Genomic DNA, 24,166 nt, shown 5'->3' with positions numbered 1-24,166 from the left:
GAGAAGAAAAAGGGGACAGAGTAGAATAAATGCACTGTCTGCCCTAACTGTACAAACACAAGATATTTCCAAATACAGCCAGAAATACTGCTTGGATCTAAAGGAAAAAAAGAAACCCAGAACACGGGAATGACTTTTTTCTGTACACAGCTTGTAAGGGTCTGCTTCAGATAATGATCTCTCACTGTTTGTTTTACTTTTGACTTTAGGGAACCTCAGTTTTAGTGATACACATTTTTCTACAACCCCTTCTTGGCCCCATATCAAAACCACACAGAGTAATTAGCACAGGTCTGTCAGACAAAGCTGTAGCAGGGTAATGCACTGAAGAAATTCTTGCTCCGGTTTCTCCAATCTGTGAATTCTAAATAAAGATTTCAATGAATTGAAAGGACTGCTTGCTCTACATAGTAACTATTTCAAGTCTGCCACGTAGCTTTCCTAATGGTATTGCTGGGGGTTAGGGATTAGCCTTAGAAAAATAATGTTTGGAGTATCAGACACAAAACTGTAAAAAACTGAGGTAAATTGATATAATAAGGAAAAAAGAGGTATTATGGAGCCAGAGAAAAGGCAGCTCACTCCAGTATGATATGGGAGAATACTTAAAGAAATATATAGACATACACATGCATATATGTTTGTCTTGCCTTTATTCCTCATAAATGGGCATTGGGAAGTAACACTTGGACTGGCAAAGGTACAGCAGGTCAGCTCAAATTAGAAAGAATAAAAGCGAGGCTCAGACTAGCGAACTGCATACTTATTCACTAGCAATGAAATCTAGGTACATTATTTCAGTTATAGTTGTTCAGATCAATGCTTTGAGAGGCAAGCCCTCATACTCTGCCCCCCACTCTGCTGCAGAATACCTGCTGGCCACGGACAAGCCACTGGCAGAATAGACTTTGCCACTCAGATCCCCTCGGATTAGCCTGCAAGGTCCCCACTGAATGCAGACGAATTCTGTGCAGATCTACCCTTTTCTTTCTCTGCTGCAAAATGGGAACAGCAGTTTCCACCGAGAAATGCAGTGTGACCTTGATTGGTTTATAGATGTGCACTTTCTGTAAATGAAAGGAGCTATATATGCCCAATATGTGACTGCACAAAATATATCATGACTGGCCACAGCTGTCAGATTTTTGTTTCCTTTCATGGGTGATGGATCCAGAGCAATGCTGTCTGCTGTGGCATTTCTTTCCCAAGCAGTAGGTTAGAGCAGTTCACAACACAGGCTCACAAGCCTTCTTCTGACCCACTCACAAAATGATGGGCAGCGATTTATTTTAAGCACCGACATCCCCACTTGGGAAGAGCTTTGTTCTAGAGTGGCCACGGCCCATGAAGTGCTAGGAGGGGTGTGTGGGACAGGGCTTGGCAGGGCTGGGAAGCTGTGACCCGGCTCCCAGTGGAGTCCTCCTCACCTGGTGCCCAGCGTGATCTGAAAAAGCACGAGCAGACAGCTCTGGTAGGAGGACAGGAAGGGATGAAGATTCGCCCCTCCAGGGACAACGCTGACAGACAGGCTCTTTATCGGCTATGTCACTTGTAATGGACTGGAAAGTGAAAAGCCCACGACAAGGAGTCAAAACGAGCGTCCGCCTCTCTCTGCAGACCAGGAACTCTCAGGCAGTCAGAGATAACCCAGCGGCTCTGCCAGCCCCGATTAGGAGCTGTATGCTCGCAACTTGCTGCCTGTCCAAGGCAGGAGAACACACAGCAAACAGATTCCCACTACAGTTTCCATCAACCCTTGGCCATTCAGTCAGTCCCACGGGCTGTCACAGTACCTTGTCCTCCAGAGCCTTATATTGAGCAGCCTGGCCAACGCATCCACCAACGCCGAGCAACAGTTTTCAAACACAAATGACACATATTGCAGAGCCAGACCAGAGCTATGTGCAGTTTAGATGTCCATACAGATTTCAGATGCTTCTCTGAGATTCTCTGACAAGTCTGATCCGATCAGGAAATAGGCTCCTGCCCTCTGCTTTCCAGATGAACCTGTTACAAATGCTCTTGAGCTGCAGGCATGTTATCAAGAATGCTCCGCAATTTCAGCGCTGTCCATACTCCTCAGGGAACGCCATCACTAAAGGCAAGTGCTTCGTCCTGCGCAGAGGCTTTGCTTGACCTAGGATCCAGAAGTCACTGCCAAGGTAAAGGCAAAGGTAAAGTTGTGAGCATGTAATCTGGTCTTTGGCAATACACATCGTTGCAGAAAACTTGCATCTAAACACTGAACGGCTCAAAATATGCGTTCTGTAATTTATAGCCAGGCCAAACTGATTTGCCTTAATTTGCAAGTTTTTTAATATTAATCCTAGATAGCCATCACAGCAGCAAATAAAATGTGTCATGTTTCATCTTAAAATAAAATCCTGAATTTTATGGTACAATATACAGTGCTTGCTTATACGTATGCAATCACACCGAACAGTCAGGAACACATGCCGGGAGTAGTAGCTATATTGCTTTGATATTTAAGTACCTGCGAATTACAACATTGCTATGTAAATACATGCATGCACAGAGAAAGGCAGACTGGAAAGGATACATACATGAATAGGCTAATTCAAAATGAGTGGAGGCAAAATGAATTATTCACCTGAGGTTTTTTATCTGCATTATTCACGGGATGCGTTGGAACACAATTATCCACTTGGTCAGTAGACCTCTGCCCAAAGTTTACTATGTCGGACTTGCTGAAGAGACAAAAAAGGTTATTTCACAAATTGAGGTTCAGCCCAGCTCTGCATTTAACAGTAATCACCGCACACCAAGATTAATAGAACATCATTCAGTGACTGAGAAAGCAAGTTATGATGAAGAAGCTGTTGAAACAGGAAGCAGTTGATTTCCCAGGAGTCCTGTAAATCCACCTCTGATGTCCTTTCAAATTCTCTGTTATTGCTGCAAAAATTTTAAACACCGGTAAGAGGGTGAAACGGCTGACATACTCATTTACCACGAGAAGAATTGTGTTCTGGGCCTGCCTTTGCAAACTGGTTCAATGTGCTTAGCAGATACATCAAAAAAAGAGAGACCCCCTCGGAGGGGCTCTGGAATGCGCGATGGCACCCTGGGATCAGCCGCAGTTCAGCACCTCCCTGCCTTTGTTTTGTCTCACCGTTACCACTTCGCACCCTCTTGCTCTCCCACGGCATTCCTCCCCTTCAGCATTATTCCGGGGTCTCCAAACTTTCACATGCCTGTAACGCTGTGAGTTGGGAGGACCCTGGTGACGGGCTTGCAGGGTACTTCTGCGCCGTACATTCCTTCTGACGTTCCAGCGACAGCATGCCGTAAATCTTCGCTAGGCACGCAGCAATCCAGCCAAGAGAACTCTAATACCATAGGATTTATTTTATTATATTCTCTTTATTTTAAGTTGACTAATTTTATACTAAATTAGGCCCGATGCTGTTCTGGATATTTTGCCAACTTTTAAATTGAGCCACCCAAGAAGAGAAGGCCAGGTACCATCTGAGTGAGATGCCAGCTGCACATCCGTTAAAGGCAGATCCAGAAACAGGAGACAATACTATGTAGAGTTGGGTTTTTTTGTTGTTTAAAAATCCACTGATTCTCCGCATGTTTTGTGAGCCATAATTAAGAGCCACCGAGGCTGTCATCAGCACAGTAGCCCATCAAAACACTCAAGAAAATGTGATTTTCACAATTCAGACCCTACATTCCCTCAGTGCAGGGAATCTGGGTTCAATTTTCAGCTGTTACAGATGCACCACTTGTCTGCAGACGAGTCTCCCTCTCTCTCTTAGTTCACCACTCGCCAATGATGTGTGCACAGCTTGCTTTGTTGGCCACGTAACCTGTTTGGACTGCAAGGTAACACCACGGCAACTGTTTTCCACAATAAGGATCTCTTGACATAAATGCCTCACCGTGACATTAAAAATGGCAGTGTTGAGAAACTGATAACCAGCATGTGATTCTTGAAGAGTCACAGAAAGCGGAGGTTACAGTGTCCACACATGGACTTTGTTTGCTATTGTGCTGAGAAACTAATTTTTCAATATCAGAAATGGCCTTTTCTTCATGCATGTCGAAGCATTATTAATTTTTACCTGTATTCTTTATTTTTCACTAAACAAGAGCAAAATATAGATTTAAATCCACAGTTGTCTCAACATTTTTGTTTACGTGCTTTCCTCCCTCTCTGTCGCTTCTATTGAAATATTTTTGTGCATGCAAAGAAGCGCACTGTGCTGCTTTCCATAACAGTATCAGCAAGTCAAAAGCACTACTCATCGAGGAATAAACTCCCTTTCCATGCATCAGACTAATATTCTTCCTGAGAGGATGACAAGCACCTCCTATATTTCTGTGCTTGGGAAAGAGACACTTTTAAAGCCAGCTTTCAGAGCCAATGCTTTAGATTCAGTAAATCCGAGTGAACAAGAAAAATGCTTTTTGCCCTGTCCATTTTATTGCCATTTGATGGAGATGCCATCAGTTCTCTGTATTCAGTGGTCCTTGAGCGCGGCATGAATTCTGGTCCTGGAGCCAGCTGCTTCTGCCATTAAACACAGCTAGTCTCCATCCTCATTGCCCGAGTTTAAGAACGCAAAACACATTTTAACCAACAGGTCACATTTACCAAATCCTAGCCATGCATGACTTTATTATGTGAACAGCCGATTCTTATGTTTCTTCATCAAGGAGTTTTTCTTCCTGCTTTCTCAGCTGTACAGTGTCTCTGCATTTTTTTTTTTGGCTTGAGGTCTCTGCCTAATTATCTGTAACCTTCTGTTCGAAGATCGCTGTCCTGGCCTGATAAAAACCAGTAACTTTGAAAACAAACTGGGTCTTAATTTTCCTTGACAGCCCTTCTTTAAACATGTGGGCAAAGCCCTGGCTTAATTAAATGCACATTCGTATTCCAAACAAATTAAGTACAATTAAGGACTCTGAGTTATGGGTATCTATCACTCGGCGATGTTTTTGTAAAAATTACCACATTTAGATCAAACACAGAGGACCCTTTGCTTAATTGCTTCATTAGGGCCCGATGCAATAGGCTTCATAAATACAGGGTCTGATGTCTCTTTGGGAATTGCCCAAAAGACGGCTCTTAAAGTAATTGCTTCCACATTTCTCCCCGTGCAATGTTCATGTGCTCGCTGATGAAAATGGGATGGCTCTCAGACATGTAAGTGAATGTGGGTCCCGTCTTGTCTTCCAGCACTGTGACTCTTGCACAGCCCTCAGAGGCGGATAGGTTCGGGCCCCTCGTTATTACCGGTTCAGTTTCTGTGAGGAGTCTGACAATTCACACAGGATAAGGCTGGCTGCAGTTTGCTGGTAGCACAGTGCTTTTCTTATACATCACCTACAGGTCCCACAGACTGAGGTAAACAGGATGCTTTGGGATTTATTTTTCCAGAAGTTGCTCTCAAACAGCAATGAACTTGCAGAAAACATTAGATACGTCTTCAGGTCTTCTAGTTTTATCCTTTTAGTTCTTACCAATGCAGTGGTTACGACCCTTTAAAGAGAAAGTCTACTCACAGCGATTGCTTTAGCTGAATACAACCTCCTTTTGATTAAATTATACCTTCCTTCAAACACACCTAGTGTGAGGAATCCAGTCAGAGGGGGTCCAGACTTAACCCTTGCCAAGATTAACGCCATTCGGTGCACATGTCTAATGCGGACGCAGAAAGGGACCGGGGTGGTTTTTTCTGATGAGATGTAGAATGAGCAGCAGAAGAAGATACGCCATTCTTTCCCCTTTTGCCTTTGTTTGTGGTTTACTTGACAGGCTCAGGAGTTCTGCATTTTCACTGTGGAAGCCAAAATAACCGGTGTGCCCCCAGAAGCAACAATAATGATTGCAGCAGAGCTAAGAGGTAGTGGGAGCTACCTTGACAGAACAATGAGAAATGGCATGTCATTCTCAAACGAAATGTTTGCAGCATTTCTGTATTTTTGTTCTAATATTCCTGGTTTTTTTAACCACAAAAAAGTGTACCTAAAAGGTTTTCCTCTTCAATTCTTTCTCTTCAGGCTCCCTTTGTAGCTATCCTTTTTTTTTTTTTCCTTTTTTTTTTTTCTTTCATTTGCTCTTGAAAAAAGACAGGGAACAGAAAAATGGAAAGAAAGAAAAGGGAAAAGAAAATCCATCTTCTCCAAAGAAAATGCTTCCAAGTTTTTATCTCGCGCTAAAAATACACAGAAAGACATTGTTTCTTTGATGAAATATTTTAGTTTCTAGAAAAGTGCATTTTTTTCATTGCGATCGTCACTAGTTGCACAGAACCACTAGCAATTTAAATCCACGCTAGCAAAAACGGTTGTAGAGGGGTTGAGCGGTTTCATTTATGAATGACGTTATTTCAGCATGTTAATGTAATTTCATTGTGGCCACATTGACAAGACAAGTGTTGGCAAAACTGGAGACAGATGCAGCAGAAAAAGTAGAAAACGGGCAAAAAAATATCTTAGCCCTGGTGCTGCGGCGATGGGAGTTCTCCAAACATCAAGGTAAGGTAAGGTGCATCTCCCACACTGCCCTGTTGACCGTCATTTAAAATCATACGGAACAGAGTTTTGCACGGCTCGTTCTCCCATGTCCCAGTCAGCGGATGAACTCTTGGGCTGGAGATCCCCTGCTCCCACAAACAGGGCGAGACGCCCTCGCCCCTGACGTTTCGCGAAGCGTCGAGGGGTCGGTAGCTCAGCTGTCCAACACCGCTGCCCCGCTGCCATCGACCCAACCGCGACAGAGCGTCTGACCGCCAGCCCTTTGGGCACCTAAACCTCTAGATCTGCAGATCTGCAGATTTATCCTGCAGATAACAGCAGGATAAAGAACTTAGCAGTCATAAAGAATGCGCTAACGGCTTCTGTAACACACAAGTCAGCCTGATTTCCACAAGTTATAAAAGTCCATCAACCTCCAGCGGGCACAGAAACATAGCTGCTTATTTTCTGACTGCTTTATTCTCCAGACCAATTTTCCTCAATGCTAAAGAAAAAAAATGAACGGCAGATTGTCCAGTTCATGACTGGATGGCTGGCAACAGAAATCCTATTTCCAAACTGACCCCTGCTTTCCAGCATGGCATTCATTAATTCCACAGTCTCACATTTCTAGGAAGATGTCAGTCATGTATGTGATTTTTCTATCAGCTATTAATGCCAGATCACAAGGTGAGAAAGCAGGGGTTTTAATCTCAAGACCCTCAGGAGATGGAGCTGCATACATTTGGTGTGAGCCATGTGTCTGGAAATGTCAAGGACAAATATTTTTAAAGTAAGGACTGTTCATATCCATGTGTAATCTTAAGTACTACAGAAGTGATCCAAAACATAGCCCTTTTCTCCTTGTTACGAATGTTCGGCTGTAGCAAGCATACAGCTGCTACTTCCCAGGAATTAAGGTTAGACCATCTAACTAGGCACCCATGCATTTAGGAATTAGCATATTTATACCGAGCGACATTTTAGGGCTCTTCTAAAGGTTTTGCCCATGGCAGAGCGTTTAGTTTTCTATTTGTAGAAAGGAAAAGTTTTACTGCAGGAACAGCAAAAGTTCCCTATCTCTCCAAAAATTGTTAGTTCCTTCATTCTAAATGTGAGATTAGTTCCTTACCTCTGTATTTTTTGTCATTCCCCATTAGGTTATTTTCCCATGGTCTGCAAAATCAGGCACTGAATTTATTACAAAGTCCCTGATTTTAGACCTCATTACAGATTCCACCTTCCTAAGAAATGCACAAAATCCCCTTTTCTTTCTACCCTTAGCTCAACTAAATGATAACTTTGAGTCCCGTTATAATCCAGGTGTCAGACAGCATGTAAACATGCTACTACTGCTGGAACAGAATTAACTAAATTACTGAGAAATACACAGAAACCCTATTAAAGGGCCACTCATGTACATAGATTTCTAACATAACATACAAAGAACTAGCACCCTGTGCTTTGCCTTTTCTCCTACAAGTTCCACTGAAAATGTAACACTCCGAAAGGTTCCCTCAAAACTGTGATGCCAGAAAAGTGGAAAAAGACCACATTTCTCCCTTTTTGTTTTTTTTTTTTTCCCCCCGATTATGGAGTTGCTGGTTACCCGTTCAAGAAAGGCCACAGTCAAGGATGGGAACAGAACCCTACCCTAGCAGATGAACTATTGCCAGTAGGCTGTACTGATGCCTGCCATAGGACGGCCACAACGGTAAACTGCAGTGCTACCACCCCTGCGAGTCTCAGTGGGAACACAAGCGACCCGGGGGAAACAACAGTTATGACCAACAACAGAAACCCCTCCGTCTCACCAGCCCACAGCCTCATCACCAGTTGAAGAAAACATTCGCATGACACCTATTTCACATGCCATTGCCTGCTGCCGCAACCAAGGAATGTTATTTAACTAACAAAGAGAGTTGCAAATAGTTACTCATTTGCCCTTCACGTGCTGTCACCAATTTTCTTTCTATGGGCCTACTTACTTATAATCATTCAAGTTCAAGACTAAAGGGTGTAAAAATTGTCAGCCTTCCTACTGATGTGAACCAGGTGTGTGCGTTTGTGTGTTACCACGTAAAAAGTGAGAGAGGAAGAGAAACCTCTGAAGAAACACTGATGGTGTGCAGCCTTTTGAAATCTTTTCCTAGATAGCTGCTCCATTGCTTGAAATACAGACCCGAGTCTGCTTCTAGCTGCTAACTGCCATATAACATATTATCCTACTTATTGCATACAGTTACAAACATCTTGTATCTGGAAGCAACAAGGGAGAAGGCTCCTTTATCAAGTCAATCTCAAATCCCATTATGTTCCTCCACAACAGTTTCCGTAAACATTCAGCAATTTTCAGTGTCTGAGTTGCGCAGCTGAAGAGGTGCATAAACAGGCTCCACTGAAATGTGAAGATGACTGATAATGTACTAACATTGAGACCCCTTGCTGTGATTATTACCCCCTGAGTGCTCCTTACAGAATGTGCCTCTTATCTCACACTGACAACGCTAATAGAATATGCATAGCCCTATTAGCATACAAGATAATAGCACCCTGGAGGGGACAGAGCCATAAAACTTTAAGTAGAAATCAAAACAGAAGGAGGAAGAAAAAGGGAACATTGTCACAAGCCAAAAAGAAAAAAAAAGGGAGCCTGAGGGCAAATTTTGCTGCAGAAAACACACATAGTCATAATTCTTGTGCTAGTCACCATGCAAATGGTAATAGTCTTTAGTCCCATGAATACTATCAGTGCCATGTTTGCTGTGAAACATTAATTGAGATAATGTGCCCCTTTTGGATGCAGCAGGGAGTCGTACGTCAAATTGTACCACAACAAAATTATGGCAACATCTGCAAGAAATATACAACAGCAGTTGGGGTACCTTGCACCGGGTAAGTGCAACTGGGTCTTCGTCTTTGCAGAGGGAGTCTGTGGAAGAGCTAGAGCCCGCGAGGGGAGGCAAGCAGCTGTGACTTCAGACGACACGTGTGTATACCTGTAGCTTACTACCTTTCAGCTGCTGCAGAGCTAAAAGCTCTGCAGGTTAGACGTGTTATCTCTTGACCCTACTTCAGTCACTGGATTAAACCTCAAGCAGCTCTTTGAATGCCAAAGCCTTTCTTCAGTCACGTCTGCCCACTGCATTCACATTTGTTCCATGTAACCGTCCATTGTACCAGACCTTTCACTGTTCACCCATAGCTGGCAGACAGCCATGCATTCATATGCTTTCCATCTTACAGCAATAGCCAAAGTAAATCTTTCAGTGCTTGGCACAAGAGTGTGAATTCAATAAAAAAGGCTTCAAACAAGTTTGAGATGGCTTGTCTCTAAACAAACGGAGAATAGCGAGCTTTTTTAATGCTCATTGTGGTTCAGTTCCTGCCTACAGCTAAATCCAGATAACCCCCAGCAGCACTGACAACCCTGTCTGGTAAAATAGTCACCTGTCAAGCGGGCATGAAAATATCCACAGGCTCAGAGGGGTTGGAGGGAAGTGACCTGCTTCTTACCAGGATCTTCAAGAGGGGCAATCAAAGGTCCTTGTTGTCTTCTTTGTGAGATCTGAAACTTTCCAATATTAGTGCTGAATGCGCAGGACCCCAGGGTAATCGCTCCACAGAGCACTGTACGCTTTTCCTTTACAGAAAGATGGTGTCAGGAGGTAACAAGCACGGGATCCCTGTGGTGCATTTTGAAGCATCATGCAAAGTTTTCTGGGATTCCTCCTAGCATTCACTGTGGTTTCTATAGAGCTAAACTCTTTGTAAAGTGGCTTTGTGTTGCAAAGTTTTGCAGCTTGTGTGAGTCTGCCTCACTTCATTTTGGTTGATAGTACTTTATGCTGACAGTTTCAGCAATTAGAACAGAGTTGGAAAAGACTCTGGTAAAGAAAAAACAGCCATTTTGGAAAAGGAAAGTAGAGCAAAGATTAGAGGAACGATTCCCGAACGTACCTCCGTACATGTCTGTGTGCGTATGTGCGTTTACACACGCATACATCCTCTGCATCTACGTTGTAACAGGCAAAACAGCTCATCTCAAAAACATACAGATTTTAGAGACCGCTGTAGTATTTTGTTTAGTGTTCTGCAGTTGATACAGACTCGGGTGTAATTTTTCCTTTCTTCCTGGAAAGATAGCAACACACCAATAGATGTAGTATAGGAACTCATGCTACCTCATGCGAATCACAGATCTACAATTCTCATAGGTTATATCCATCCTAAGTTTTCAGACTCTGACTAGTCTTATTATCAGGAATTAAAGAAGGAAATGCTGCTTCCACAAAAAAAGGCGTCCCAGCGTTGGCTAAGGCTACTGAAATGCCTAGGTACCTACACCTCAAGAAACAGCACTTTGAACAGCTTCTAGATCTGGGTCCAAATGGGATCTCCGAGGCATGTCTCCAGGACGCTGAGTGATGGTTCCTATCACTCAAGAACAGCTGGGAAATCTCACTGAATGTTGGTCAATGCTTGGCATACATGGGAGGAATATTTTGTACATTGTGTGATTAGAAATTAACCTGTATAAATTGCTTTCTGTATAAAAAAAAAGTTAAAGATGCAAAAATGTGGCAAAAAAACTTTAGAAATGTTAAACTATGACAATGAGAATAGAGAAAAGTTTGTGCACTTTAGGTGAAAATGAGTTCCCTCCGTCACGGCTTCTGTCTGCAACTTTTTGCTCTATCTCCTTTCATATTGTTCTCTGGTGAGGCCCAGCCCCTGTATTTGGATCTTGCTGTGCTCACTTACTGCATCACGCCTCGCTTCAGCAGGGTGCCTTAACACAGACTCCTTTCTAAAAGCTTAGCCTACAAATGTCAAGGTCTTGCTTGTGGACATTTCCTGGCTAGAACAGTAGGCAACTTCCTAGTAGAAAAATCGTTAGTTGCGTATTACTTACATATTCATCCAGAGAAGTATAGGTGCTCCACCACAGCAACGTTCTGGGAATGATAGAAACGCAGAGCATGTGTGCACTTCAGAAAGACAAACAGGGAGAGGCAGGATTATCAGCCAGCTCATTTCAACAGCAGCAACAGCAGTCATTTAATGCACAAGTAATTATCCCAGAATAAATAAGTATCTATTTTCCCTATACTAAGGCATAACTTTTATTTAGCAGACATTATCTCCAAGGATCCTTAGCAGCCCAGGACACAGCGAAGTAATACAGCGCAGTCTGGATGTTGTTATGTATTTATTAAGTTGTATCAGAGCCCATTTAGTAGCAGCTCTGCAGTTTATCACATAAATATCGAATGCCAAATACAAAAGAGAAGAAAATAGCAACATAAAAAATTTATCTTTGCGGAGAGGAGAGGGAGAAAGGGAGAGAGAATGGTGCTGATAATGTGATTGTGCCTTCAGCAATAGTGGCTAATATCCTTTTGCAAGGGGCGCGGTGTAAAAATATTCCAGAGCTGGGGGAGGAGGAGTGGAGAGAGGGGAGCCTAGCTGTTGTTTGTTTGTTTTAAAGTGTATTCTGGTTGCAGGCTAGGTCAGCGGGTGGCCAGACTGAGAAAATGAGTCCCCCGGGCTGTAATAATTGTAACTGTCAGGGAAAAAAAGTCAAGGTCTTAGATAGCAGTGGTCTGCTCTGACTTCTGACCATGGAGAAATATATATGAAAACTATTGCCTGGGGCACTATGGGAAGAAACGAAGAGGTTTTAACTCGTACTGGCTTGTGCTTACGAATTGGAAAACTCATTTTGCACCTTGGTGGTTTGTATCTTTATGATTATTTTCATTTGCAGTATAAACGAAGCTAGAGTATTCCTTTTCCTTACGCCCAAATTTGTGATGCAATGAACCTATTACTAGACTAGCTTTGCATTTCTGAGTCCCAAACAGCATGGAGGCTTATAACTGATCTTTTAACAGCGGATATTCACAAGGAGAGTCTGCATTTTATTATCTCTTGCAGTGCACTCATTCTCATTATTTACCTGAGTGGTCCATAGCTGCCTTCAAGGATTAATCCAGGATTACACACAGGTAACTTCACTGACTTCACCAGAAATATTCCTAGTATAAAAGCAGAGCAAGAGAGAGCTAAGAGGGTGAAGAATTTAAACCACATGAGTTTAAACCTTGGAAACAGGAGGGGGCAGGGAAAAAAAACCAACCCAAACAACAAACCCAAAACAAACCCATAAATCTGGTTTCTTCTTCTTTTTTTTTTAATTATACAGCCATGGACCAGCTAGCTAACTGGTCAGGCTCCTGGTGAATTATCAGTTTGGCCCTTTATTTAAGGAAGTACAGGAGCTCTAATGAAAAGTTTGCTAACAAACCTGAGCCCAAAAGGTAACATTTTGGTTGTCTGCTATGCGACATCAGGCTTGGAGTCTGAACGCCTCCTTCCTCTCTCATGTTGCATCTTTGCACCTCAAACCAAAGGGAGGAGAGACAAAGCTGTGGACACATGCATTTCTTTGAACGTTCCCTCCCCACCGCGCTCTCAGATTCCCATGCACCTTTGTCGCATTGGCCCTAACGTTACACCATCCACGGGGACTGAGCAGGAAAGACATAGTCAAAAGCAAATGTCGGACAATGAACCAGCTCATTCGGCAGGTACGTGCTCAGAGCAGAGGGGCATTTCTGGGGTGAAAATAAACCCCTCCGAACAGTTCTGCAAAATTCAGTTGTGTCAGGTCATCTGTCCTGGAGCTTTCAGTGTGTCCCTTTGTCCTTGGCTGGAGAATACACTCTGATGCTGAGAAGCTTCCTCATCAAATGCCAAGCAAAATGTTCTGGCTTCAATGAAATATAATTTTTTTCACTGTAAAATGCTTTGTTCAAACATTCTGGCTTCTCTGGTAGCCTTCTAATATGAATTAATTAGTAAATATAATTCCTTTGGTATGAATTAAAAGGGGAATTGAAAATATTTACATACATAGTGAGACCCAGATAAACTATATAAACATCAAACAGGAATTAATACCACTTTAATGGTGACAACAGCATGTAAGGTTTTGCTGGTAAAAGAGGACAATTATTGCTGGAATGTGATTTACTTGTTGAAAGTCACAGTAATAGTGAGCTGGACAACATTTATGGGCCCCATCTGTACCTTACTCACCTTCCTTATAGCCTGTTTGGGTCTTGTGAGGAAACTACAGCATGTGCAATGGAGAAAGAGAGAGCAGTGATGTTAGTAGCAAGGAACTAAGTCCAGTGGAGCAAATAGGCATCCATGAGAGGAAAGAACATGGCAGTGGTACTCATGTGTTTCAGCATTACATAAATAGTTTTCCTGTTTTGCCTCCCAGCAGCCCCAAATCTCAGGAATTCACATTTCATTGTTCACCGCATTTTACAGAGAGGCAGCAGAAATAAGAGACACGGCTTGTGGAAAGAGGGACACTAATTTAGGACCCTCTTTGAAGTTCCTTTTCCCCTGTAACAAGGCAGTGCTGAGAGGAGTGTGGCAGAAGCAGAGACTCAAATACCAAAAAGAAACACCAGCTCCTCTGGCCTGACCAGAACAACAGAGCCCAGATGCCTTCCCTCTCTTACCCCGCACTAAACCTCATAAGTTATGCTTGGAAAAAGTCTATTTCCCAAAACAGCATCCAGTCTCAGCTTAAAGATTTCAGGCACAGAAAACCTACCACTTCCACATGATAGTTGTTCCAGCACCTAAGGACTTCCAGTATAAGAACAGTCTACCTCATTTGAATTTGTCTCCTCACCAGTGGTCTTTTTTTCTGCTAATGTGAGGACCTCTTCAGGACTTTGTCTTCTCTACCTGCAAGGATGCTTACACATGGTAACCCTATTGCCCCCGGATCTTCATTTTAGCAATAAATACTGGTTCACATGGGCCCATCCCAAGTCCTAGAATGAGGAATGCAGTCACTGGGTAAGCAAAATGCACTGGTGCGACTGAAACACCTGCAACGCCTAAAGCTGCCTGCTTTGAAGATCAGATCAGGAAGCCTGAGTGGAAATCTCGGCTCCAGAGGGACTTCCATGATTTTGAATCTTGCTGAGCCTTTGCTTAGTGATGAGCTCACCCTGAAGACAGGCACAAGAATTCATGGGGCTCCCCCCTTCTGAACTTTCCAGAAACGTGGGCTGGCTGCACTCTTACGTTTGCAGGAAGGAAACAAAGGTCCAGCTGTACTACCTGTGCTGGGGCTCTCTTCACGCTTGGGCGAGGCACAGCACCACGCTGCAGCAGAGGGGTTTCGGCAGCTCTACCTGTAGCTTGCTAATGCAGCTTGTGCCTGGACAAGCAAATGATTGCTCAAGCGATTTTCTATTTTAAGGTGAAGGTGGTACATGCGGAAGATCTCAGTGTCACGACAAAGCAGGGAGGGAGGCTGTAAGGAGGAGGAAGGCAGAAACCTTCACAACTAATGTCAATTTTCTGCATCAAATATTTTGATAATTAAACAAAGCTGATCAAGAGAGGAAAACAGCATGTCTCCAGAGCTCCGGAAGCAGAGGCCCATTAAATAGAAGAGTCAGAAAGTGCCAGAGGCGGCAGCCTCAGATTAATGGCACTCCAGTAATAGATTTTCCCAGGCACAGTCACACAGGAGACAACTACTGTGTAGCCAGAGCAGCGATGAGGCCGTTAAAGCAACAGTAACATTAAATCACCTGGTACCACGGGGTGAGGGGATGGATGGGAGCGCATCGGCTTCGGCGCTGCAGAAGGTGTAAAGCTCAATCTGCTTTCAGGCAAAGGGACTGCATCCCAGCAGTCATTTACAGCAGGGAAAGCAGGCAGCTCAGATGTAGGACACATATAAAAACAGATAAACAGTGGTTCCAGAAGGATGGCGAGCTGAGCACGAATATCTCTTCCTGAAATGAAGAAGCAGGCATTAAACATTACAGCGTTCGGTTCTGCTGAGACCAACCACATCTGCTTTGGTTCAGTTGCTCTTCTTTCCTTAACCAATTGTCAAGTATTGGCTTTTTCTCTAGTATTTCTCCACTGACTTTCAAGGTGTTCAAACACCATTTTGAATTTGTTCAAATGCAGTTAAACTTCATGAAGGGGATGGAAGGGATGGCAGAAGGGTAGGAAAGCGGCCCTGTTTTCTTATTATCAAGTCAGTTTTATCTCAACAGCGTTTGAGCTGATCCTCCCTGAAACGTCAACCTTGTCTAAAGCATTTCTACCCATTTTTATAACACAATAACAGCAGAAATGAGGGCTTCTTCCAAGCCAGGCTGGCATGGATTAGACTCCACTGCAAGAGCACTTCACTCCCAGCTGGGATGTATGGAAACCAGATGAAGTGGCTGAAAATCGGAAACAACTTTTAGACGTACTTGAATCCTGATACGATCACATCACAGGGATGGGTTACATTTATGATCTTATCTAGGATTTTTGTTTGTAATCAATCCCAGACCTACTGGCTATCACTCACTAGAAGTTTTATGATTTCCCGGTGCTAACAAGGAAAAGTTGGGACATCAAACTATGAGGGAGTGAAGCCAAACTATGATATTAGCAGATAGGATCAGAACTGGAATGCAACAAAAAAAAAAAAACAAAACCACCAACCAAAAAAACACCCCACACTACAAAACAAAAGAAAAATGATCGCCTCCTGCAGCCTGTAAATTTCAGCCTTTGTCTCTTTTGGCCCCCTCTTCATACATAAACTACGGTGTGTGCATAAAACCCCAGGTTCTAGGCAGAAAGATTTGGGGATAAAAGCTAACAAAACAAAAATTAAACCGGAATACCCTGAGATCAAATGCAGCTTCAGCATGGAATGCAGCTGCTATCCTTAATCGTGCATATACAGCGGGACGCGCAGCAAAATGCGCCCATTTCCTAGCTTTCTCCCTCTGAGGTTACAGTTATCGTACAGTGCTACCTATTTTGCTGGATTGCCTACCACATTTTATCATGGCAAAGCCTGAACCTTCTGCAGGTGCCTTGACCAGCAGACAGCTAAGAGTATCTATCGAGCAGGCTTGACCCTGGTAGCTCTCTTTGCTTACTGGAATGCAATTAAAGAGAACTGCAAACCGGGGACGGAGCCCATGGCACTAGGATCTAGCCAATTCTAGACAACTTTAGGCATTTTTCACAATTCCAGTGCCAGCATATGAATAGAAAAATTGCATATATTTGTGCATTATATTTCCTTGTATCTTCTCCATATTGATTAAAACAGAGGCCTGTTTTCATACAGTATTAGAGCCAGTCTAAGTCAGGGCAGAACAACTACTCTTCCCTGGTTACCACTCTATTTCCCAGGTTGATCACTGTTGAACAAGGAACTACGAAGCACCGGGACTCTTGTATATTTATCCACAGCAGATCAGACTTGCATTGCTTTGGTGTATCCCTCATATCCAGCCATGACAAATACACACTGGAGTTTGGACAACATTTCAGTCTAATTATGTCATCAAAACTTGTTTGAATGTGACCACTTGGATGGTAGGAATGGCAGGGTACCAGGGGTGAAGACCCAGGTGCAAGTGCATTATTTCAACTGTTTCTCAGGTTTCCAGATCTATTGGAGCCCTGTGCACGCCTTTTCCTGGGGGTCCTGGGATCAGTGGCACACTCTGGTACTCTGTGTATCTGTGATGGGTTGAAGAGAAACAGACTTAAAGGCCAGGTACCCCTCACAGGTTAAATGCAGAAGTTAAAGACAGTTGTCTTACAATATGTAGATGCAGCAAATTTCCCCAACAGGTGTCTGTTGAGCTGCAAATCAGCTTCTCAGACAGTTTAGAAGGCATTAGGAACTTCCCTGCTCAGCATTCTGAACAGCCCTTCACACAGCAAGGAGCTTCCAAACACACGCTGAATTGCTTTCTTCTCAACTTTGCATGGATTAGCTCCGAGACTAACAGTGTGACAAATCTGTTAATGTTTCAACAGGCAAGTATTAATTTTGTACATACCCTTCAGTCATTTTCCATATGGAAATGGAAACTTTTTTTCACAAACAGTCTGTTTGTATTTTCAACATAGGCATAAAAAGATTGTTCAAAATCAAAAAGTTTCAACTGGAGGAGTTCAGATTGTTTCAAAAATTAGAATTATTGGGCAGTACCTATTGGTTTTGTAAAAAAGTATTATACCTACTGTATAAATGGAATAGACAGGTTTAGAGCAGAAGTTCAGCAGCTTGCCTAGGATCACTCCAAGTTGGAATGTAACCTACGAATCCCAAGCCCCAAACCCAATCCAGAGAGGCTTTCTCTCAACTACCAGAGCATATTCAAATCTGGTTCACAGTCAGCTCCATGCAAGCAGCAGCCTACAGTATAATTAGTCCCCCAAAGCAAACAGAACTGTAACAAGGAAATAGTTAGGGCCAGGCTCTTTTATTGTGTGTAAATCAGATCTATAAATCAAGAGTGACTCAGCTGAAGTTACTTGTGTTGCTCTCCTTTGGAATTAAGGGATCTGAATCTGGTCCACACATTTCACACACTTCTGAGAATCAACTTTTGTAACTGTATCAGTAGCCTGGAATGTCTACTAATTGGCACCAAATGTGAAACAGCTCATTACCTGAGCAAGGCACATAGCAGGAGAGAGATGCCAGAAACTGAATGTAAAGTACAAGTAGAAACATAAAGGACAAACAAGTTCCACACACAGATAGGAACCGAGGTGTAACAAGCATTAAATAATAGCTATAAAATTTTATGCGTGTACACGAATTACAATATTATTTCTTGCAAGCTGATGTTCACAGTAAAGGTGTGCGATGTTTTCCTCTCTCTGTGATGTAAAAATGACTCATAATGTTAGTATGTAACAGTATTTGTGCTGTGTAACTATCTTGCACAGTCGTACCCGTGCATATTGGTGACACTGAGATTTATGTGCATGTAGAATCTTTTGAACCTACTTGACTGCAAATGGCTTACAAACCAGCTGTAGAAACACTGTGCTACCCGTGAGCTTAGTAACTCACCAATACAGGTGTACGCTTCGGGGTCGATGACCCTTGTGCTACCTAATAAAAGATATAGTTTGGGATCTGTAAAGGAACTTGAGGAGAAAGACACCCGTGACATGCTGAAATCGCAGTGTCAGGCAACCAGGTTGCTTGTTAATCTTCAAAAAAAAAGAAAGTGCTGGAGGATCCTGATGTTTATTCAAGCAAATAAACTTAATAAATCCTGTTAAAATGTTACTAAGAGTTTTGCTGCTCTACTTGAGATTTGTACCCTCAAGACTGAACGCTGACTGAGGAAAGGAAGTACTATTAGCTAATGCAGAAAATAAATCCTGCTTTATTCGCGCCAAACGTAACGTCTTGACATTCCAGACAACAACAAACCGTAAGTTTGAATAATGCCATAACAACGAGGCCAGCACAGAGATGTTAACTTTCTACTGTCAGAATGCTTTGGATCAGGTTCATCATGAAAAGCAGCAACTAAATGTTAATAACTACCTGTCTACATCTTCCTTTCTGAATTAACCTAGTCCCTAGAGGCATTTTGAAAAGCACATCCTGAGATTAGTTACACATGGCCAATAACTGGTCTTTGCCTGATGATCAACTCATGGCACTTCCTCCAGCGGACGTCCTGGATTCCACCAATTTCTTCAAGATATCTCCTCCTCTCACTCCTACCTTTTCTAAACTGAAGAATGGAAGAGGAAACTCCTTCTGGGAAGCGAAGGCACCCTCATCTCAGGAACTGGTCACATGGAGGCAGCAAGAACTGCAGCGCAGTCACGAACCTGAAAAGCTTCCCCCCCTCCACCTTTAAGACTAATTCCTTGGGATGGGGCGGGGGTGAAGTCGGTCTCAGGCGCAGCAAAGCAAGCTATGATTTGGGGGTTTGTTTGCTGCGAGTAGGTAACCCCAGCCAGCATGCAATACAACAAGATCTACTTAAAACACAGACAAGGTCAAAAGCTGACCTTTCCAAACTGGTCAGCCATGTTGCCTCGCAATGAGCATTAGTACCACATCATTATGTTCTGATAAAACTCAGTTACTCTTCAGCAAAAACCCATAAATCACAAGGCTTCACCCAATCAGGGTTCTGTCACTGTAACTAAACAGTGACTGAGAAAACACTATATTTCTATTGGCTGTGACAGGGGGATATAAATCTGCCCCTGGCCAATCCACTGCAGGCAACAGGGCATGTCACGAAGGGTGACGGCCAATCAAGGATTCGGCACAGGAGAGATCAGAATCACCCCTTCTCTTTGATAAGGGGGAAACTCACAACACTTGTAGTAGTTGCTGAAGTGTCTCTAATTTTACAATATGGTGAAATGTTATTTCAGTTATCACTACCGAGAAAGGTCAATTTGTGCTTGGAAAGGTTGTGTGTCACAGTGAGCACAGGCTGGGAAACAGATTTCCTCCTTGCCAGCCTCACAGGTACTGAAATCCTGGGGATTTATTGGGTATTTCATTGGGAATTCTTGAAGTGGGCATCGTTCTTTGTGCAGCAGCCTCTGCACGTGGTCCCACTGGATGGGTTTAGGAGCAGCTGCACACAGAACCCCCCCTCACCCCCGCCACGCTCCATGTGGCATCAGCATCGCAGGGAGAAACCAGGGCGTGCAAGCTGGCCGTATCCTGCGCCCGGCTGCAGTAGAGACTTTCATCAGCAATGTGTGGGGCACACCTGGACCCTGCCCAGGGGTGGACACAGATGAGCAGTGGCTCTGGCATGAGCCTGGCAGTAAGGCCATCTGAGGTCAAAATCCCCTGAAAGAAAGAGGCACTAAGGGCTGGATAAAGCTTTTCACACATAAGGTGTCACCTGGAATATATTTTTTCCAGTTTCAGCAGTGTGTGAGAAACTAATTTCTTGAGATAATTCCTAGTCCACTGTCAAAAATCACAACATAACCCGAGCTTGGAAATCTCCTCTGCTGAAAGATAACAGCTTCATCACGTGCTCCGCAGAGCAACCCTTCATAACGCACAAACGTGCACTCTCACTCTCGTCTAACACCTCTGCCATTGCCTCAGATTTATACCATGCCAGTGACTGCTGTGCACGCTGAAAATCAACATTGGTGCCTCAAAGGGTCACGCTCTTGTTTGCTCACCCATCAGTCAGATTTGAACCTGCCAGAATATCAACTCTTCTCAGCACACTGGTTCTCCCCCTGCCCCCAGTGAGCCCTATGCAGCGAGAAGGGCATTGCCTGGCCCCAGCTGTCCCCCAGCCTCTCCCATTCCCCATGCCCTTTGAGGAATTTGAACCGCCACACAAAATCATAGGCTTTCTCTACCCCTTTCATGCCTTTTTGAGCCCCTGCTTCCACATCAGTGGAAGGGACCTGCCTTTCCCTCCCAGTGCATGGCAGCAGCTATCTGCAGCTCCCACCTAAATAATTTAATCAAGTCGCCTCCCCTTCTCAGGAAGGGAACTCCTGGAACCCCAGCTACTCAGCTTACCTCTCTTCCTCCCCAGCTTGTCATCCATAAGCCAATGTTGCACCTTCATCACAGCTTATAGGAATTAGTTATGGAAGCCAGGCTTCACATTTGATCTCCTGAACTTTTGTAGACAGGCAAACTGAGGCGTAAAGAGAGGAGGATGAGCCTTTCCCCTAAGATAATTCAAAAAAAGAGCACAGAGTGCGCTCCTGAGTCAGATCTCAAGTCACAATACCCAGTTTGTTACTCTCAGGCAAACGGCTGTCTCTGGGTTCCTCTCCTGAAAGCTCTCGTGGAGGGGCCAATGCCTGAGAGGCAGTCTCTGAGATGAATAAGCTGCACCCATTGAGAATCACCACTTACAAAGGGAGGCAAACGCTTTAACTAGGCATTTTGCCTTTGGAGATGGGCAGCTCTGCTTCAAGGGGAAAACTACTGTGCGAATTGGCCCTAAAATTTAATTTGCTCTTTAAAAAATTCCTGTGTTGGCATTTTAAGCAGCCCCTTAGTGATTTACAGCATGCAGTGACATTTCAAAAAAAGATAATGTGGGTAATGAATTATTTGCTGATCCAAACGAACAATTGGACATACCTACTTTCCGTGGATTTAATCTTTGCCGAGGCGTTAGCTAGCAAGCATGAAGTATCACTTTTCGGAGGCATTCAGTTGCATTTATGCAGTGTACAATTACATTAGGCAGCTTTATGACACATTGACTCGGTCGAGTGTGATGCAATGTAATACAACCAAAGTAATACGAGCTTTTAAATGCAACATGATGGCAAAAATCCATCTCAGATCTGATCTTTGTTTCATTTCAGATGCCAACTGTCATAATTCACAGAGAGTCAAATCCTTCCAGTTTTGCTCATGTGAGCAGCTCTACCAAAGCCAGTGGGATGTGCCCCTCTCAGCGAGGAAGCAGCATTCGATCAAACGGGGGTGAAAGCATGTGAATGAACTAGTTGCATTAGCTCATATGCATCCTTTAAACTGGAACCCCAAAAGCTGTAGATCAGCTGCAATTCACACAGGGTTAAAAACTAGCGCATTCAAACTAGCACAAAAGGGCACACTATTTCTGAGTTCTACTTTGCTAGCCAGGAGTTTGCTCCCCTCACTATCTTTTGCCTGCATAGAGTAGGCAGTTGTGAATACACTGGCTTTTGCAAGAAACCCAGTCAGCATTCCCTGATCTACTGCTGCTCAAGAAGCTTGTAAGAGAAGATTTTATCCAAATCTTGATAAGAAGCAATGCATGATAATACATTTCAGTGATTTCCTATAAGCAATGCCCTGTACTTGAATGGAAATGGTCGAAACAAACACAGATACAGGGATAGGATAGGAGTTTGTTTCTTTTTGCTGTCTCTCTGCGTTTGGTTTTCCTCTTGTGAGGTATTTCAGCTCTGCATGACTGGACCAGGCTGTCAGGAACGGACAGTAGACAGAAATGTGTCCATTTCAATTTTTATTCTGATCCTGGGATATTTCTAACTCTCTCCATATCCTTGATAGATAATGGTTTAATAAGAGATCTGTTTTTTATTTAAAGGGTCGGTAGTAAAACCCAGATCACATTTCTCACTTGGTGGGTTAAAAAACCGCTTACGCTCATTTCTGCAATGTAAAACGACACTATATCAAATCAAACATTTCCAGATGTGGCCAGCTTGTGTATGCAAGTGCAAGAGGAGCGAGCATTTATAGTGAAGGTTTCCCAGGTTTTTTTAACAGGATTGGAACCCCACCTACTGGCAAAGATTGTTATAGTAACGTTAAGACAAGAACCCGCACAGGGTTCATTCCTTGACTAGAAACTACACGCCTGCAGCGAGGTTCCTGAATATGTAGCCTGATTTCCCTACAGGCCGAGCATCACTGAAGCCAATACGGGCACCTCAGTGCTTGGCACCTAGGAAATGATACCCCGAAGAGTGGCCTAAACGTCAGTGGCACTGACAGACACAAGGAAAAGCACAAATAACACTTTAGAGCTGACTTATGTTTCCAACACGTACGGCACTTTAGAAAACGCCGGCTTTAGTAAAGTAATTTTTCTCCTGATTTTGATAAGCGAGGTCAGATCAGCCTTACACAGCCCTTGTTTAGAAAATGATCCCAAAAGTCTGAAGCATCACATTCTAGTGATGCACAAAGATAAGTGCCATCCCTCTATGTTATGCCACCTATGGCAGATGAAAAATTAAGACACTTAAATATTAAACAGGATGAAAGAATATAATTCTCAATGCCCACATGTGAATTAGACCACTTTGAAAGAAAGAGTTCTTGTATTTCACTTAGAATTCACTAAAAACACCCCATCACCCTATGTTAGCTTTCCCATAAAAAACAAAAATGAAGAAACGCATCTTAAAGACCATTTATGGAATCTTAGATCTTGTTAAAATAGTCCAATTAGCAATGTAAAATTTTGAATTTTAGCATGTTTCAAAGCCAGGTAAGTTTAAAAAAAGAAATTCACTGACGGCAATTATGTACCCCTGGAAATCGATGTTTTAACACTCCCAAACAAGATACTTTCCACTTGCAGCCAGAGCAACAGAGATCATTCCAAAGACAGAAAACCTACACCTTGTATAGCTCCGCCACTGCCATTTTATTAGCATCAACCCAGAACGTCCCAGGTTTGATTTCACTGCAGAACAAAGCGTTGCAACGTGCTCTCTCAAGGAATCACAAGGAAAGACTGAGGAGAGAGCAAAAAGAGGGTGCTACAGAAAAACTTTCAGCCCATTTCCAAAGGGACTCACAGCTTCAGGAAAACCACACTGACTCTCCTGCAGCTGCTGTGCACAATCAGACTATTCCACATTTTTTGGAGTGCAGCACAGTAGAAAGCTTTTAAGAGCTACAGGCATCCTCGGAGATGTGCACAGGTCTGTGCAGAGACCAATAAAATTTGCAACAATGGAGTGACGATCCCCTGAAGAAAGGACCCGGGGACAGAGGCAACTGGAGGTGGGGGCATGCCTAACGTGAATCTAATTAGAAATGCAAGTTCATGACAAGGAACTGTGCTGGCTGAATACAGCAATCTGCTGTTAGGGGGAAAGCTCCCCTCTGCGTCTGAAAAATACCACCTCCTCTACCACTTATATTCTTGGTATGGGCTTAGGGCTCAAAAGAAAGAGTTCCTGTAATGATTGCCCTTCAATCCCCATTGCAAAACAGAAGGCGGCATCTAGTTCTGAAACAAGCTCTGAGTGGGACCAGCTCCCTGACAGCTTCTTCTTTTGCTCTTACCCTTTATATAGCAGA

At 43.4% G+C, this 24,166-nt stretch overlaps 1 long non-coding RNA gene across 3 annotated transcripts in view; it reads right to left on the bottom strand.

The window, feature by feature from the left end:
- Positions 1–636: 636 nt before the first annotated feature.
- Positions 637–24,166, bottom strand: part of LOC142066360 (uncharacterized) — a 68,201-nt gene continuing 44,671 nt past the window's right edge. For 2 of the 3 annotated variants that reach the window (XR_012663689.1, XR_012663690.1), the window contains 4 exons: positions 12,452–12,530; positions 11,405–11,480; positions 2,612–2,708; positions 637–2,154 (listed from right to left, as the gene is read on the bottom strand). This is a non-coding gene — a long non-coding RNA (uncharacterized LOC142066360). Of the gene's footprint in view, positions 2,155–2,611; positions 2,709–11,404; positions 11,481–12,451; positions 12,531–12,799; positions 13,107–24,166 lie in introns of those variants that run through there. The other variant, XR_012663691.1, reaches the window with a different exon arrangement.

This window comes from Phalacrocorax aristotelis, chromosome 19 (genome assembly GCF_949628215.1).
Source record: "Phalacrocorax aristotelis chromosome 19, bGulAri2.1, whole genome shotgun sequence".
NCBI lineage: Eukaryota > Metazoa > Chordata > Aves > Suliformes > Phalacrocoracidae > Phalacrocorax > Phalacrocorax aristotelis.
This window is presented reverse-complemented; position numbering and strand designations above follow the sequence as displayed.